At 37.6% G+C, this 19403-nt stretch overlaps 1 long non-coding RNA gene across 1 annotated transcript in view; it reads right to left on the bottom strand.

The window, feature by feature from the left end:
- Nucleotides 1–394: 394 nt before the first annotated feature.
- Nucleotides 395–19403, bottom strand: part of LOC132693976 (uncharacterized) — a 66596-nt gene continuing 47587 nt past the window's right edge. The window contains exon 3 of the long non-coding RNA XR_009617087.3: nucleotides 395–2719. This is a non-coding gene — a long non-coding RNA (uncharacterized LOC132693976). The remainder of the gene's footprint in view (nucleotides 2720–19403) is intronic.

Raw genomic sequence — 19403 nt, 5'->3', positions numbered from 1 at the left:
AGCCCAATGTGGGGCTCAAACTCACAAACCCTGAGATCAAGACCTGAGCCGAAGTCGGTCGCTCAACCGATTGAGCCACCCAGGTGCCCCAATGAGCTTATTTTTTTTAATTCCACATATAACAGGGATCATGTGGTATTTGCCTCTTTCTGACTTATTTCACTTAGCATAATGCCCTCCAAAGTCTATTCATGTTGTTGCAAATGTCAAGATTTTATTCAGTTTTATGGCTGAATAATACCCCCCTTTTGTGTGTGTGTGTGTGTGTGTGTGTGTGTGTGTGTGTGTATGCATATACCACATATACCATCATTTATTTATTCATTCATCTATTGACTGACAGTTTGTTTCCGTATCTTGGCTTTTGTAAATGATGTCACAATGAATATGGGGGTACATACATTTTATTTGAATTAGTGTTTTTATTTTCTTTGGAGAAATACCCAGAAGTAGAATTGCTGGATCATATAGTTTTGTATTTTTAATTCTTTGAGGAACCTCCACACTGTTTTCCCTAGTGGCTGCCCCAATTTACATTCCCACTAACATAGAACATGGATTCCCTTTCCTTCAAATCCTTGGCAACACTGGTTATTTCTTGTTTTTTTGATAATAGTCATTCCAACAGGTGTGAGTTAATATCTCATTGTGGTTTTGATTTGCATTTCCCTGATGATTAATAACGTTACAACATATTTTCATGTGTCTGTTGGCCATCTGTATGTCTTCTTTGGAAAAATGGCTATTCAGATTTTCTGCTTGTTTTTTAATCAGATTGTCTTTGCTATTGGGGTCTATGAGTTCTTTGTCTCTTTTGGATATTTTTCCTGTCGGATCTATGATTTGCATTTTCTCTCCTCACATTCAGTAGATTGCTTTTCATTTTGTTAATGGCTTCCTTTGCTATGCAAAAGATTTTTAGTTTAATGTTTTTGTTTTTGGTATCAGATTTAAAAAACCATCACCAAAACCTCTGTCAAGGATATTACTGCATTTTTTTTTTTTTTTTACTTAAGAGTTTTGTGGTTTCAGGTCTTATGTTCAAATCTTTAATCCATTTTCAGTTTATTTTTATGTATGGCGTAAGATGATGGTTCAGTTTCCTTCTTTTGCACGTGGCTCTCCAATTTTCCAGTTGAAGAGACTGTTTTTTCCCCATTGTGTATTCTTGGTTCCTTTGTCATAAACAATTAATTATATATGCAAATTTATTTATGGGCTGTCTATTCTGTTCCATTGATCTATATGTCTGTTTTTATGGCAATACCATATTGTTTCAATTACTACAACTCTGAAATGTAATTTGAAATCAGGGAGCATAATGCTTTCAGCTTTGTTCTTTCTCAAGGCTGCTTCAGCCCTTCAGGATCTGTGTGGTTCTACACAAATTGTAGGATTGTTTATTTTTGTGACAAATACCATTAGAATTTTGATAGGGATTGCATTGAATCTGTAGATTGCTTTGGGTAGTATAGACTTTTTCACAGTATTAATTCTTCTAATCCATATGCATGGATATCTTTCCATTTATTTGTTTCTACTTTAATTTCTTTCATTAAAGTCTTGTAGTTTTCAATAAACAGGGCTTTTACCTTCTTGGTTAAATTTGTTCCTAGGTACATATACAATTTGTATAGGTATATATACAGTTGTAGATGGGATTGCTTTCTTAATTTCCCTTTCTGATAATTTGTTATTAGTGTACAGAAATGCGATATATTTTTGTGCATTGATTTTTGTGTATTGCAACTTTACTGAATTCATTTATTAGTTCTAACAGATTTTTTTTTGGTGGAGTCTTTCGGTTTTCTATATATACTATCAGGTCATCTGCTAATTAGTAATCAGTTTTGCCTCTTAATTTCCAATTTGGATACCTTTTATTTCTTTTTCTAGCCTAACTGCTCTGGCTATAACTTCTGATACTATTTTGAATAGGTGAGAGTGGACATCCTTGTCCTGTTCCTAATCCTAGAGGAAAGGATTTTAGCTTTTCACCACAGAATATAATGTTAGCTGTAGGCTTGTCATATATAGCCTTTATTATGTTGAAGTATGTTCTTTCTATACCCACTTTGTTGAGAGTTTTATCTTAAATGGATGTTGAATTTTGTTAAGTGGTTTTTTTTTTTCTGCATCTATTGAGATGATAGGATTTTTCTTCTTCATTTTTTAAACGTAGTGTTTCATATTGACTGATTTGTGGATGTTGAACCATTCTTGCATCCCTAGAATAAATTTCATTTGATCATGGTGTATGATCTTTTTAATGTATTATTTGCTAATATTTTGTTGAGAATTTTTACATTTATATTCATCATGTAATTTTCTTTTTTGTGGCACCCTTGTTTGGTTTTGATATCAAAATAATGCTGGCCTCGTAAAATGTGTTTTCAAGAATTCCCCTCTCTTCTATTTTTGGAAGAGTTTGAGAAGTATTGGTGTTAATTTTTCTTTAGGATATTTGGTAGGATTCACAAGTGATGCTGTCTGGTCTTAGACTTTTGTTTGTTGGAAGGTTTTTGATTACTGGCTCCATCTCATTGCTAGCAATTGGTCTGTTCAGATTTTCTATTTCATCATAATTCAGTCTTCATAGGTTGACTATTTTTAGGAATTAATCCATTCTAGTTTGTCCAATTTGTAGGCATATAATTATTTGTAGTAGTCTTTTTTGATCCTTTGTATTAATCTGTTGTATTACAGAGATCCTTTGTTTCTATAATGAGAGACAAAGAAGGGTGTTACATAATGATAAAGGGGTCAGTCAAACAAAAGAATACAACATTTGTCAGTATTTATGCACTCAACATAAAGCATCTAACTATGTAAAGAAAATAGTAACATACCTAAAGGTAGAAACAATAGAGCATGAACAACGAACATTGGTTCAGGATTTCAGTGCAAAAGCTTCAATGTTCTTAATAATTTTAAAACTGTCTTAAATTAGTAGCCAACTTCTTCTTGCCCAACAATAGAAGACTATAATATTCATCTATTACCTGTGGATGATTGCTGAGAGCAATAAGTGGCAAGTTTCCCAGTTTGAATGGTCAAGGTGGTTTCATACCTTCTCAAGTGAAAATTCTCTTTAAAATTTCTCCAAGGCTAGCTCACTATATATATGAACTTTATATATATATATATATATATATATATATATATATGTATATATATATAATATATTTGTATATATATTATATATATACATATATTATATGTGTATATAAATATGTGTGTGTGTGTGTGTGTGTGTGTGTGTGTGTGTGTGTGTGTGCATAAAGTTCCAAAGGCATATACAGAAGTAGATTTTTAGGACTCAGAATGTGTTAGTGGTTAGGTTCTTGGTTAACTGTTATTTAATACAAACCCATGGTGTCCTATGGTAAGGTAATCACACTGAGCTAATCATAGAAACTAACCACACATTTCAGTGTTTTTCTTTCCCTTTCTTTGTGCTCACCTCTCCCCATCTAGGTCTTAGCTGATGCCTCCCCCAACCCCCTGGGCTCCCAGTCCAGAACCAGCATTTATGAAGAGATTCTGTGCTGGGGTGATATTTGGGATACTGCAAATCCAGTTATGGAGTTGGCTCTGGGTGGGCAACCCTCCTTCTTCAAGTAAGTAGCTTTCCTTATAGTGATAGTTCCAGGGATCAGCAGTTTGCCCAAGGGCTATAAACCTAATTCCAGACCCCATGGAGCACTACTGGTCCTGGTGACTCAGAAGCACTGGCCTCCTTGTAGTACATAAAGAATTTTGCAGTGTACTTCTTTGTGTTTTTTGCTTCTTCTCCTTCATTTTTGAATATTTGATCTTTCATTTTTCTGTATGTGGAGCAGAAAAGATGCGGCAGGATGCTCCTCAGTTTTTATGGAAAGGTGAATTCATCCCCTCTTTCACCTTGAGTGCCAGGACACATCTGTCTTCAGGAGCAAGCACCGGTAGTGGGAGGGCCTATGACTTGAGTTTAAATCTTGGATCTGGCAGTTACTGGCTGTGTGACCTCAGGAATGATTTTAACCTCACTACTTCTTCTCAATCAGTAACACTTGCCTACTTAGGTTATTTTGAATTGCTAATGAAGTAAAACACTCATTAAAACAAGTGCCTAAAATGCTAATAGTCCCCTTTCGATCCCCATCCTAGTTTTCATTATTTCTTGGTTCTCCTCTTAATCCTGAAATGTTGGACAATGGGAAGAAGTTATTCCCCACGTCCAAGCTTTTGGGAGATTGTTCTGAGGCTGGCCACAATCGTGAAACACTGTGAGATGTATGGTTAGTTTCTGTGTTTTCATTAGTTTGTTACCTTACCCAAAGACATCATGGTTGGTACTAGGCTAAAAGTTGATTGAGAATCTAGCCACTAACTGGTGGGAGTTGGGGAGGGTGGTGAAAGGAATGGCAAGAATTCCAGTATGGACTCTAGCAGATATTAGGGTGGGGAATACAAAGCAATGAGGCCAGTGGGAGGCTGGGTCTGTGCCACCACTCCTCCTTCTCAAGACAACAGCTTCTTATCAAGTATAGACACAAAGAGGACTCGTTTTCCTAACAGTTGGTTAGTTGGTGGAGGTGTTACTGGGGAGTAGATTGTAAAACTTCTCATTTCTTGTCTTCTTGAAGGGGAGAATTCAGTCAAGAGACTGGATAGAGAGTTGAAGCAGCCAAGATTTGCGGGTACCCAACTGGGTGGTTCAGTCGGTTAAGCGTCAGACTCTTGATTTCAGCTCAGGTCATGATGTCGCAGTTAGTGAATTTGAGCCCTGCACTGGGTTCCACGCTGACAGGGCAGAGCCTGCCTGGGATTCTTTCTCTCCCTCTCTTTTTGTCCCTGCCCCCCCCCCCTCCCCCATGTGCATATTCATGCTCTCTCCCACTCTCAAAATAAATAAATATACTTTAAAAATAAAGCAACAAAGATTTTATTTAGCAAAGCGAAGGTACACTCCAAAGACATAGGAGTGGGCTGAACAGAGGGTGGGTAGCAGCCCACTGAGTTCTGCATTGTGTTTATCTACGGAGGTCTCTCTGCTCTATGTTGTCATTATCACACCATCCACTGGATTTGCCTTGGTTTCCTTCATTCCCACTTTTTGGGCATGTTCCTGTCCTCTCTACCTTCCCATGAGCACCTAAAAGAAAACCTTGGTGGGGAGGGGCAAACCGCAAGGCAAATGATATTATAATGATATTATAACAGTCTTGGGGTTACTAGCGGACAAGGTTTTCCTTAAGTGTGCATTCTTCAAAGTTAGGAAAGTCTTTGATTCTTCATCTTTTGCTTATCAGACTGTGCTAAATCACAAAAGGGATTGGTCTAAGGGAGACAGGGTAGTCTTGGGTGGAGACTACGGGGTCCCTGGAAATTTTCCCATCTGCTTTTTCCCCTTCTACTCATGTCTATCTGTGTACTTTAGCCCCATTCCAGCCTGGATTCATGTAGTGTGCAGTTAGACTGACCCCAGAACAAAAGAGGTTCAAAAATGTAATGAGAAAAGTAACAGACTTCATGTGCAGCTACAGCCTTTCTACTGTTCCTGTTTTCTAACAGGACTCTCATTCAGTGAATCATGAGATTCCTGTTTTCTACTTTCCAGCTTTGGCCTCCTTCGTGGCTAAGATCGGTGACATAATTCTAACCAGTCTTACCTAAGAGCAGGGGAAGAGAACTTCCTGTGGCCATTCAAGTGACTCTTCCTATACATAGGAGGGTTGGGCAAAGCTACATCAATATTTTATGTAAGCGGTATGTATAGAGTTAGGAGCCTGGAAATTTAGGTGCAAATCCAGGCATTAATGCTTTCTTGTTGTAGAATCTTGGGCAAGTGGGTTAAACTCTCCACTCCCATAACACCCTTTACTTCCTCCCCTAGAGCACTTAGCACCCTGTATTCTAACTGTATGGCTACCTCATTTGATGTCTCTGTAAGACTGAAAATGTCTTGAGAGAAGATGCTGTGTCTATAGCAAATTGCACGGTACTGGAACATAATAGGCATGGAAGAAATAATTCAAATAAACAAATTAGATGAGATCAGTTCCTATGCCTTTTATATTATTTTTATTTCTGGTAAAGTGACAATGTTGGTATGCTATTGGATGGGAATCTGGACTGCTCTTTATTAATAAGGATAGTATAAAGCTGACACAGAGGATCTGACACATATACTAAGACTTCACTGAGATAGGGAAAAAAGATGATGGCAACATGCCTCACATTGAATAATCAGAAGTGGAAGGATCTAGGGAATTAATTGTGGGTCTGCAGAGATTCATCAGCCTCTAGAGAACCTCTGCTATTTATTTATGATAACTTCAGAAACATTTCCTTTTGGAAGGATTAATTTTCATAATACAGGGCAAAAATTAGCTTTGTTTTAAACACTGAAACTATACTTTAAATACTGAAACCATTTCATTTATACAGAGGTATGACTTCATCCTAGCCAAGTACAGCTACAACCCATGATATTTCTGGAAACTTGACATATCCAGCAAGGTGCTTCCTCCTCACCGGTTATTATAGGCAATCTCAGTCTTTAGCATAAAGAGCTAAAATCTTTTCATATTTTATAGTAGACTACAACTCAGAGTCTGATGCAATATATTGCATAAACTACCAAGAAGGATAGGTATACTTTAACTATAAAAACTAAAATTCAGATACAAGTGGTATCCTTATAAAAAACATGTGGGAGGGAATGATATTGAATCCTATTTTCAGTTTCTCTTAGTGGTCTTAAAAACACATCTCTTAGAATGGATCAAGAACAAAGGCCATGAGAGATAAAGGGGAAAGTTGGCATTTCTGATAGAGATGGACTTATTTTCCTGTGAATATAAAGGAAGGTGGGAAGATGACCAAGAATTAACAGAGCAAGTGAGGAGGCCCCGTCTGCAAAGCTGACAGCTCCTTGCCTGCGTGTTACAATTTAAATGATTTCATTTCCTTATTGTTAGTATTATTTTTTATTTTTAGCAGGCTTTGTGCAGTGCCCTAAAACCTTATAATGACTCCTTATTCTTTTTCAACAAAAGGCACATTTCCTCACCTGGTTCTATTCTTTCCTCCCTCCTGGAGAAATTAATGGAGCAAACAACACTTTTATCAAACAATATGCCAATTTTCAAAAGCACATACCATCCACCAACCCTTATGAATAACAAAGACTTGTGTTGAATAGTTTGCACTGCCATTATCTTGCCTCCATGCTGCACAGAACACTCTGATGGAGGCCATGACTACTGGATGCTGATGATCACCAGAGAATGTTATTCAGTGTATGCAAATTCCCCTTCCAGTATTCTTAGGAAGGCCCGTTGGGAAGGCGGTGCAGTGACAAAGCATTCTTGAAAGAGGAGGGTCAACCATGGATATTACGGTGCACATATGGCCACACCAGTCTTGAATATATAATGCTTTTCCTGAAAAATAAGTTGGCAGCTATATAAAACCTGTCATTAATTGACGCAGGGTGTTGCTGCTATCCAATCTGGAATGAGTGCGGAGTGATTCTGGGCACATTTTTGGTGTTTTCGTTTTCATGGCTATTGTGCTGTTGGGAACCACTGCAGAACTGACATTGAGGAGATGGAGGGGTGGAGACGCAGCAGTAGCAGCCAGGGGAAGCTTGGTCCATTCTTCACTGACTGCACAGCAAACACTATTAAAGGCAGGGGAAGCCATTTGTTCATGAATATACATTTGATACATATAAATGCTTTGTGCCATGAATATTTATCCCTTCCATGGATTGCAGCTGTTGTGTATTGAAAACTATTAACAGGTTGGAAACCGTCCTTTAGAAACCTATGCCTGTCATTTGTGTGCAAAACTATCCCTGGAAAGTTCTTTTTTTCCCCCTCCCTCTTTTGTGGGAAAGACAGAATACTCCAGGGGGCGGTTTATAATGAGGTTAGTCCCTTAGTAGATAGAGAAGAGAATTTGGTAAAAATGGAAGATGGCTTTCTTGTGGCATAACTATATGTATTTATTTACTTAAAATTTTTTTTTAAACTTAAATTGTTTAGAAAATTTTACAGCCAAAGCGGTGTTCTGTCCACCAACTGGTATTCAGGTTTTGATAAAAGTTCCATTGTTAACAGAGGTGAAACTATCAGACAATAAACACTACACAATTGTGGGGCTGATGAGTGTCATATGATTTCTATCCCTAAAGATGGGATTCTTAGGCCTGTAGATTTTCTAGTTCTTTAGGAATAGAATGGATAGTTTTTCAGATTCAATCTAAGCATTCTCCTGTGTTCTGCAATCTGACCACTCTTAACTCTTCTATGTTCTTCAGACAAGCCATTCTCTCTCTGGCCTCATGGCATTTGTTAATTCAATTTCCATTGTCTGAAATAATTTTCTCTGCAACAATTCTGACCTCTCCTCCAGGTTCTCTTCTTAACCCCTGGCTCTTTAAGAATCAGCTCAAACCTTTATATCTTGTGAAGTCTTCTATGACCTATCCCCATCTTTAGGAACCACTCTAGTTCTTTGAACAGTTCTTAAATAGACCTCTAAACAAAGTAGTGTGCCACTTAAATGAGTAGAAAAATATATCACACATTAGGTAAGAAGCCTTTTTAGTTATCCAGTACACTATCCAGGTAACATTGTGTTGCATTCCAGGAATGAGGTCTGTGTCAATGTTTAATTTTGTTTAAAATGTGTTCGATGTCAACATAAGTGCTTGGGAAAATTTTTTTTTTTTTTTTTTTTTTTTTTTTTTTTTTTTTTTTTTTTTTAACCAGTGGTACCTGTTCTGGACTTACTTTCCATTATTCAGGCTAAAGATAAAAAGCCCTTTTGGAAAACTCATTTGTACTAGGTTAACTAATTCCCCTACTACTTTGGGGCTTACAAATTAAATTAGGCCTAGGCTTACATGTTTCCTTAGCTATTTGTACTTAGCCTTGAAATTTCTTCATTCAGTTCCTCGAAGTTAGTGCTGTTGTTTGGGTTTTATCCAAGATTGCTGTACTCTTTTTAACCACAGAGTTCACATTTGAATCAGGAATTTCAAGTGATGTTTCAGGAAAATTCTTAGTGCCATTTTTAATCAGTAAAATCAAAGGTATTATCCACTTACATTAAATATATTAAGAGCTGCTAACAAGATTTTTTAGACATTTGTATCTCTCTGTGTATGTCTACTATCTAGATAAAGACATAGGAACATATAGGTGTATCAGATGCACCTTTGTCTAGACTGCAGATCTTCACGCACATTTGCATGTCGTCATCGTCATCATCGTCTCTTAGTCCATTTGGGCTGCTATAACAAAAATACCACACTGGGTGGTTTATAAACAATATTCATTGCTCATGATTGTAGAGGCTGGGAAATTCAAGATCATGGTGCCAGCAGACTCAGTGTCTGATGAAGGTCTAATTTTTGGCTCCTAAACAGCAACTTCTTGCCGTGTTCTCACATGGCAGAAGGATAGAGGGATCTCTCTGGGTTTTGTTTTGTTTTTTCATAAGGGCTCTAAGCCCATTCATGTGGGTGGAGCCTTCATGACCTACTCATTTCCTAAAGGCCCCATCTCCTAATATTGTCATCTTGGATATTAGGCTAACGTATAAATCTGGTGTGAATACAAACATTCAATCTATAACATCATCTTTCTCTATTCAGTTTGTGTGTAAATAAATCTCTTTATATCTTTGAATGACTTATGCTATTGATATTAAAAGGAATGATGAGAGACACAAGGTGGCTCAGTTGGTTATGCAACTGACTCTTGATTTTGGCTCAGGACATGATCTCAGGTTTGGGAGATAGAGTCCTGAGTTGGGCTCTGTGCAGGGCATGGAGCCTGCTTGATATTCTCTCTTCTTCTCTCTCCCTGTCGCTCACCTGCTCACGCTTGCTCTCTCTCTCAAGAATGAATAAACAAACAAACAAAGAAAAAATAAAGAATGAAAAAAAATCCAGGCAGCTCTTTACTTAGGGACCAATTATTAATTCCTTTTATTTTTCTAGTCCTTTCTTTTTCATGTCTACATTTTAGCTATTTCGCTGTTCATTAAAATGTCCTTTGGGGGAAAGAAGATGAACCGCTAGCATCAAATACAATGTGCAGTGCTCTAGGGACACTCATTAAGTGTTTGTTGACAATGCCAATGATAATGGTAAAATTCAAATTGGTTAATTGGTTCTTCACCTGTTAGTAATCTCAATGAAACTTTGCATTGGATATAGGTTAAAACAATTGGAGAACTGTCTGTGATGAGGAACACTGTTCTTATGGGTAGAAATACCCAGGTAGAGAGCTTCTGTCTCTCAAGTTCTCTCAGCTTGAAATGGAATAATAGGGCAAGGTTTGACTGAGGTGAAGGCTGGGTAGACAAATGTGTCTGTGGTGATTGTTGGGTTATGAGTAGGTATTATCAGCTCAGACTTTTCCTATACCCACAAAGGCTAAACCTTACAGTTTATCATTTAGGCAAAGACATGCCTTCTATTCTGTTTGAGTATGCACAGGAAACTGTAGAAATAGAGAGAAGATTCTCTAACTCAGAGAAGGGATAATTCAATCTAATTCTTTTTTTTTTTAATTTTATGATTTTTTTCATGTATATTTTTATTCATGTAGAATTAACATGCAGTGTTATATTAGTTTCACATGCACAATATAGAGATTCAACAATTCTGTCCATTACTTGGTGCTCATCATGATAAGTGTGCCCTTAATCCCCATCACCTATTTCACCCATCCCCCCACTCACCTTCTCTCTGGTAACCATCAGTATGTTCTCTATATTTGAGTCAGATCTTTTGTTTGTCTCTTTTTTTTCTTCATTAATTTGTTTTGTTTCTTATATTCCACATATGAGTGAAATATAGTATTTGTCTTTCTGCGACTGACTTATTTCACTTAGCATAATACACTCTAGATCCACCTATCTTGTTGCAAATGAAAAGGTTTTATTCTTTTTTTTTTATAGCTAATATTCTATTGTGTATTTCAGCTAATTCTTGAAGGGTGTATAGAAGTAAGCCAAATGGACTAAGGTGCTTGGGGAAAAGTGAGTAGGGATGCTTTCTTCCCCTTGTCTTCGCCAAGATAGGCCAAGTCCAAGGTCCTGAAAAGGAGGCATGAAATTATAAAGTGCCTACAAAGGAACCAGAGAAATAAAAAACTGAAAGACAAACTTCTCCAGCTTTACAATTTCCTCTGGGGCCACTCCATGTAGCCAGAGAAGCATTCTTTATTTTCCTATTTCACAACTTGTCTCCTTTATTTCTCAAAGATTTCTCAAATTATTTTCTGCATTTAATTGCAGTAACACTTTGTTGGTATTTATTGATGTTGATGGCAAGTGCAAGCATAAGTAGAAATGTAATCCCTGGGGCACATGCATTTTCCTTGTAGAGTATTTTCCATTACATTATTGAATAAATCGAACATGGCCTGGGAATACAGGAAAACCTACCATCTGTTTGGGAAGTAATGATACTACTAATAATGCCCATTTTGTTTAAAAGTTAAGTCTCATGAGATTCAAACCAATTTTTCAAATATGAGATCAATTTCATAAAAAATATATTGGTGTCTGTGAGATATTAAGAGGAGATTTATTCAAGAGAATGTTGTTTATTTTACATAATCCAGAGACTACATGTTAAAATACATACTATTTGTTTCAAATGTCCTTCCTACGTGAAATAAGCCTGTTCCTTATGAACATATGTCTCCCAGCCCTACCTACTTCTGTTTCTTGTCACTACCCTCTTTTTTCCCTTAGAATTTTGTGTCCTAAAAACTTAAAAAAGCTTATGGCTTTTCATTTACACAAGATTTTCAGAATACTAGCAGCACCCCAAATTCTTCTATTTCTTTTGCCTAAAAATAAAGAGAACACACACACACACACACACACACACACACACACACACCATAAACAAAAATTCCACAAGTTTCCATGGAAGGAAACAGCTAGAGGGTGAAGAGAGCAGATTGGGGTTTATGTTGGAACTTTAGCAGTTAATGCACAACACTCCCTCTTCCTTGCCCGAGTTTGGAACCATCTAAGAAACAGGAGTCAGGATGATCATCAAAATATCAGCTTTATCTTAGATGAAGACCCATGAGAAAACATCACTTACATATGTGGCAAATGGACTTACTAAATCTTTGCCCAGAATGGGACAGATTCATCATTGTGTTCACCAGGCAGAGGTAGATAAATAAGTGTTCCTGATATGAACATAGTGACAAGCAGCTATGTGCTCTTGTAAATTTTATAGCAACAAGAAGCTCAGATTGCATCTTCCTTGAGGGCTTCTCTTTGGCTTCTACAGAGAATTAGAGGAGGGAGTTGAGAAGAACATTCTCAGTTCCTTTTTTCAGTTTACCAATCACATAAAGGGGAGTAAGGGGGGCATGGGCAAGACAGGACTTTCTCTAGAGATGCTTCTTCCATAGGGGAACCTTAAGACAAGGAATAGGAAGAGTTCTTCATGTTAGCATTTAAGGACTTCTCTTAGACCCACTGTCTGAATCCAATTAGGCCTCTTTGACTTTCTTTAGGCCTTTGGCAAGTTTCATGGACACTCTGAACTGTACTGGGCTTGCTTTTTGCTTTTCACAACTATCCTTAGGATAGTTCTGAGGGCCTGGCTTTTGGGAAAGAGTACATGTTGTTCCAAATTTGTTTTTAGCTAAACCAGAATGGAGCCAGGTCTGGGTGCTTTCAAACACAGCCTCTATATTAGTCACAAAAATTAGAGGCAACAAAACCTATCAGATCATCTGTTTCCTCCCCGTGCCAAGCCCAGGGAATATGGGCTGCTTATTCTCTTAAATGTACACTGTTTATCAGAAGGACAACAAAATCAAGCTTCCTCTGAAATAGATACAGAGGGGCTCATTGTGTGCCAGCAACACACACTCTCAGGATTACCCCCAGGGCACAGAGAGAGGAATGTACTCAGACAACAGGAATGTGTACTGAGAAGATGGTTTTCCCCACTGAGATAATTCAATTCCTTAATCAATTTCCCACCTAGCACTCAAATCGCACCCAATTTCTTAATGTTCATTTTTATTTTGCTGAAATTATTCTCATCAGAATCATTATTTTCCATGGAAAATTTTCAATGAAAATGAAGGCTTTCTAATCGAGAGTTTTATTTGTATCAACAATCAGAGCTACTAGACTGGAGGTGCTATTTTATGGACATTATATCTACCAAGTGCATTTATTCTAAATCAAAGTTTGCAGATAGAAATTTTATCAAAACTTTTGCTTCTGTCAATTTTTAGTCAATAACAAGCTAAATAATTATTTTTTGTCACTAATATGCATTATAAATTGGATAGAAAAAATAATTTATATTTATTTATTAGCCAGTTAATGAGAACACAGTAAACAATTCACCTCTGCTGCTCCAGGACAGCTATATTATGGAGAATTGGATACTGTAATGCTTACCCCATTCTTCTAAACATTTTTCCATCACTTTGAGTATTGGATTGTAAAATGCCCTTTCTGCTGGTAAAGCAAAGAGCAAATGTCAGGGCCAAATGTCTTGTTTTGCTCCATATTTATCAATATTTGAAAGAAAGAAGAAGAAGACATGTTAAAAGAAAAAACAAGACACAGCTTTGTTCTTTTCTTCTACTTCCCCCCCACTTTTCCTCTCTTTTCTCTAAACTTTTCAGCCTTATCAAAGTTTCTATGATATATCCTTTTATTTTTCTATCACTATTCTCTCCTCATTGTCTACTGTTTCCATACTCTTTCTGCCTGCTGTTGGCTTTACTCTTTTTTCCCTGCTCGTTCTAAACCTCACTAGCTGTCTTGAACGCTCTCCTCTGAAGCATTTAGCTGTTCGCTTTTTCTTCTATTGTGGTACCACTCTCTCTTACCAAGAGGTGCTTATCAGAGTGCTCAATGTCATGATCACAAAGATTCAGAGAGGAAATTCTCACCCCTAACACTCAGCATCCCCCCAGATCAAGTAACCATAACCCAAAGAGGTTGTGAAGCCCTGTTGTTTTTTTTTTTTTTCCATTTGGCTATAAAAGCATCACTGAAAATGGCCCACTTACCTGGGTTTGATTTTATGGGGTAGAGGGATGAATATTGTGATCTCAGGAGGACCACATCAGATCAAGGAACTTGGAATCATCAATTTAGATTTACTGGACACTCCCTGGGTACCTGGACCTATATTAGATGATTTCACCCTTTCATGACTTGAAATCCAGTTTCTGCCTTTTTCTCATCTGTTTCAAAGATTATGGTATTTACCTGAGTTTTCGAGAGCTTTTGTTATTGTCTCTGTTATTACTGAACAGAAACATTATGTTATTATTTATTTATTACACAGACTGGGTCTGTGTTGTACAACCATCACTATAGTCTAATTTACAACACTTATAAAATTACAAAATGAAACCACAGGGGTACCTGGGTGGCTCAGTTGGTTAAGCATCTGACCTTGATTTCAGCTCAGATCATGATCTCATGGTTCATGAGATTGAGCCCCACATTGGGCTCCATGCTGACAGTGTGGAGCCTGCTAGGGATTCTGTCTCCCTCTCTCTCTGCTCCTCCCCTGCTCATTCTCTCTCGCACACTCTCTCTCAAAATAAATAAATAAACTTAAAAAAAAAAAAGAAAAGAGAAAAGAAGCCCCAATCCATATCGATTAGCAATCATTCTTCATTCTTGTTTCCCAGCTCACCAACTGAGGAACTGCTACTATTCTATGTTCTGTTTCCATGGATTTGCTTATTCAGGGCATTTCAAATAAATGGAATTATACATTATCTTTTGTGACTTCTTCTCCCATTTAACGTAATGTCTTCAAGACTCATTCATGTTGTAGCATGTATCCGTACTTCATTTTTTTTTATTGCTAAATTACTGCACGGATACTTCAGATTTTGTTTAATGTCTGCATTAATGCACAAAATGTCTGCACTAATTTACATCTTCATAAGCAATGTATGAGGGTTATGTTTTCTCCCCATCTTCATCAACACTTGTTATTATCTGTCTTTTTTTTTTTAATTTTTTTTAACGTTTTTTTTTATTTTTGAGACAGAGAGAGACAGAGCATGAACAGGGGAGGGTCAGCGAGAGGGAGACACAGAATCTGAAACAGGCTCTAGGCTCTGAGCTGTCAGCACAGAGCCCGACGCGGGGCTTGAACTCACGGACCGCAAGATCATGACCTGAGCCGAAGTCGGCCGCTTAACTGACTGAGCCACCCAGGCGCCCCTATTATCTGTCTTTTTACTCATTCTAATGGGTGTAAAGTGGTATCTCATGGTTTTGACTTGCATTTTTCTAGTGACAAATGGCACTAGATGTAGAAATGTTTTCATGTGATTATTGGCCATTTATATATCTTATTTGGAGAAATGTCTACTCAAGTCCATAACACATTTTTAAATTGGGCTATGTCTCATTCAGTTTAGGCTGGTAAACAAAAATACCATAGACTGGGTGGTTTATACACAACAGAAATATATTTCTCACAGTTCTGGAGACTGGGAAGTGAAAGATCAAGGTGCTGCTGGATTCCATGTCTCATGAGGGTCCTCTCCTTGTTCATAGAAAGCTGTCTTCTTACTATGCATCATATGGTGGAATTGGTGAGGGGGCTTTCTGGGGTCTCTTTATAAGGGCACTAATCCCATTCATTAGGGCTCTACCCTCATGATCCAAACACTCCAAAGACTTCCATCTCCAAATGCCATCACATTGGGCATTAGGACTTAATATATAAATTGGGGGAGGATACATAAGCACTCAGTCTATAACTTTCTTTTCTTTTTTCTTTTCTTTTCTCTTTTCTTTTCTTTTCTTTTCTTTTCTTTCCTTTCCTTTCTTTCTTTTTCTTTCTTTCTTTCTTTCTTTCTTTCTTTCTTTCTTTCTTTCCTTCTTTCTTTTCTTCCAAGTTTATTTATTTTGAGAGAGAGGGAGAGAGGGAGAGTGTGAGCAGGGGAGGGGCAGAGAGAGAGAATCCCAAGCAGGCTCTGCACTGTCAGCATGGAGTCTGGCACGGGGCTCAAACTCATGAACAGTGAGATCATGACCTGAGCCAAAATCAAGAGTTGGATGGTTAACTGACTGAACCACCCAGGCGCCCCAGCATTCTGCCTTTAGATCCTCAAAATTCGCAGTTTTATCACATGCAAAATACATCCATTACATCCCAACAACCACCAAATTCTTAACTCATTTCAGCATCAACTCTAAAGTCTAAGTTCAAATTCGCATATACGTATCATCTAAGTCAGATGTGGTTGAGACTCAAGGTATGATTAATCCTGCTTCTCCAGGATTACTTCTCCAGCTGTCAACCTGTGATGGTAGGGGCCACCTTGGTGATATGTGAATTGCCTTTAGGGTCATTCTTCCCTTGTGCAATTACGCATTCCTTATTTCCATCTGAAACTAATCAGAATGACCTTTACTATCCATTTTTCTACCAACATTTGTTTCAGGAATACTTAGGTATTCTCTAAGAAGACTGAGGTCTTCTCTTCAGTTTTCTTTATTTCATTCTGAGCTATCTCTCTAGAATCACCTCTAACAGTCTATTCATGACAATCTGGCTTTTTCTAGCATGCATCTAAAAACTCTTCCATCCTCTATGCATCACTCAGATCCAAAGCCACTTCCACGTTTTGGTATTTTTGGTTTGTTTTGCTTTTTTTTTTGGTGTTTGTTACAGCAGCACTCCACTTCTCAGTACTAATTTCTGCCTTAGTTCAGGCTGCTGTAATAAAATACCATAGACTGGATGGCTTACAAACAATAGAAATTTATTTCTCACAGTTTTGGAGACTAACCAAAGATCAAGGGGCTGGCAGATTCAGTGTCTGGTGAGAATCCACTTGCTGGTTCATACAAAGCAGTTTTCTTGCTGGGCATCACATGGTGGAAAGGATTAAGGAATTCTCTGGGATCTTTTTTTATGAAGGTGCTAATGAGTAGCACATCTTATTTATCACAGAGAAGACTTAATTCTACATCAATAGCTACAAAGTACAGATCAGTTCCTACATTCTTTTCTATATCATTTCTTGGCTAAGGGTCTGGCCTGCCTTGTTTAGATGCCTTTGTTGAAGGCAAGAGTTCAGAACATAGCACTTGTGATAGAAGATCCCTGAATGAGGGTTTTGGCAGCCATGATTCAAGTACAAAACAGAATTAATAAATCTATTCTATGTATTCTGGAACCAGGGCACCAGTCAAATCAAGGCAGGAGGAAAAAAAAATCAAGGCAAATAAAAGCCAAAAAGGGCCTGACATCTACGAAGGTACAAAGCACCAAGAGGGATGGTGTTTCAGAGATCCAGAGAGGACAGAAGTTTTCAGAATGGGAAGAGACTAGTCAAATGGGTCAAATGCTGCAAGATAGTTATATCAGTGCAGAACTGAAAATTTCCCATTGTCTTTGGAAAGACAAAAGTCTTTGATGACCTTTGTAGGCGAAGTTCCAGAAGAGTCAGAAACAAAAGCCTGATCACAGCAGGGTAAGAAACAAATTGCTTCTCAGAAAGTAGAGAGAGCAAGTAGCAGGAAATTCCTCAAGGATTTTGGCAGTAAAAAAGTAGAGGTAGAGGGGAGTATGGGGCCATTTTTTATTATTTTTTTTATTCAGGGTTGGAGAGACTTAACTCTATATACATGAAAATGTGTATCGATTTTAGGGAAAGACTAAGGGTAAAGAGGAAAAGAGGGAAAGAAAGAGAGTGAGGGAAAGGATGATAGTGAAGAGAGAGAGAGGAAGAAGAGGAGGGGCCGGGAAACAGGGACAAGGAAGAGAAAGTGTAACTAATGAACCAAGGTCCCTGAGGACCTTGACATTGGAATTCACAGGAGAGAGTTCTTTAAATAGGAAGAAGGAATCCTCTTTCACTGCGAAAGGAGGAAATTCTGAGTGGATGAGTTATGTTGTAGGCATGAGGGGGCAAAGCTGGAAAAACCTGTTGTTCTTTGGTCTCTCTTTCTCATTCAAGTAGAACATAATGTCCATAAGTAAGGATGAGGGAGGAGGCATCAAGTCTGGGTTTTGAGGAGAAGTGAATTTTTATATTATAGCTTCTGAGGGAAAAATGAAAGGGACCTGGTGATAAACACAAGGAAGTATAGCCTGGTGATAGCTGAGGACGGAGACCACAAATCTGAAATATCTCTGATTATATGATTTTACTCCAGCAGCTCTCAGCTGCTGTACCACCTGTATGTTACAGATATTTATATGATATTGTTCTTCTAATTTCAGTAATACATGGAAATATCATGTCATTGGATAGGGGCTTTTCAAAACCACAATAAAAGCCAGTTTTCATTCTACCAAGGACACTGCTAGAAGGATTTATTATGAACCCCACATATAAAATGATCATGAAATAGGTCATCTAAAAAATCTTGCAAATTGCCTTGACAAAACATGGCACAGCTCTGCAATACAAACAGCAATGCCCTCACCAGCTGTTAATTTTGTTTATAAAATGTAAATCACTGCTGGTGCTGATGAGAAGTGTATTAAGACAGATTTGAGAAAAATGTAATGATTATAGAAGAATGTGAATGTAGTTAGCACTACTAAAATGTACGCTTAAATGTTTATGATGGGAAACTTTCTAATGTAGGTATTTTGCCACAATTAAAAAAGAGAAAAAATAAAAAGGAAAAAAAAAATAAAAGAATCCCACAGGTTCCATGAATGATTAAATGTCCTAGGTTTAGGAGAGTTTAGAGCAAATAGGTACATTGTACATATTGGAGCTACAGAGACTCTCAGAAAATAAAATATCTATCTATATCTAGATCTAGATCTAGATCTAGATCTATATCGATATCGATATCTATATCTATATATCGATGTCGATGTCGATATCGATATAGATCTATAGATATAGATATATCGATATAGATGTATCGATATCGATATATAGATATAGATATAGATATAGATATATAACACTTGTGTGTAGGTATACTTTAAAGTAGGGGGAGAAAACTCCTCCTGTAACACATAAGGATCAGTCTGACTGTATAAATGCTTCCATTCTGCCCTAAAGTGTGTCTTCACTTTGGCACCAATGATATTTTATTATCTCTGAACACCCTAGCTCTGTTTTCTTTGGTTTTTCCTTCTTCTACTATCCTTGAAATTTAGAAGATCTCCAAAGATAGATCTTCTATTTCTACTCTTGCCTTCCCCTGAAGTGCTGCCTGTATGCTGTCATCCAGAGTGAGGGGCCATAAAAAGTTGAGAATAGAGATCTGAACTTTAGGGGAGATGAAAGCTCTAAAGACACACAGAGTTAAGGATATTGGTGTACAGGTAGAAGCCATGCCTTCGTCTCTCTTCTCCATTTGACAAGCTCCTACACATCCACATTGATCCA

The sequence above is a fragment of the Panthera onca genome, chromosome B4 (genome assembly GCF_046562875.1).
Source record: "Panthera onca isolate mPanOnc1 chromosome B4, mPanOnc1 haplotype 2, whole genome shotgun sequence".
Lineage (NCBI taxonomy): Eukaryota > Metazoa > Chordata > Mammalia > Carnivora > Felidae > Panthera > Panthera onca.
This window is presented reverse-complemented; position numbering and strand designations above follow the sequence as displayed.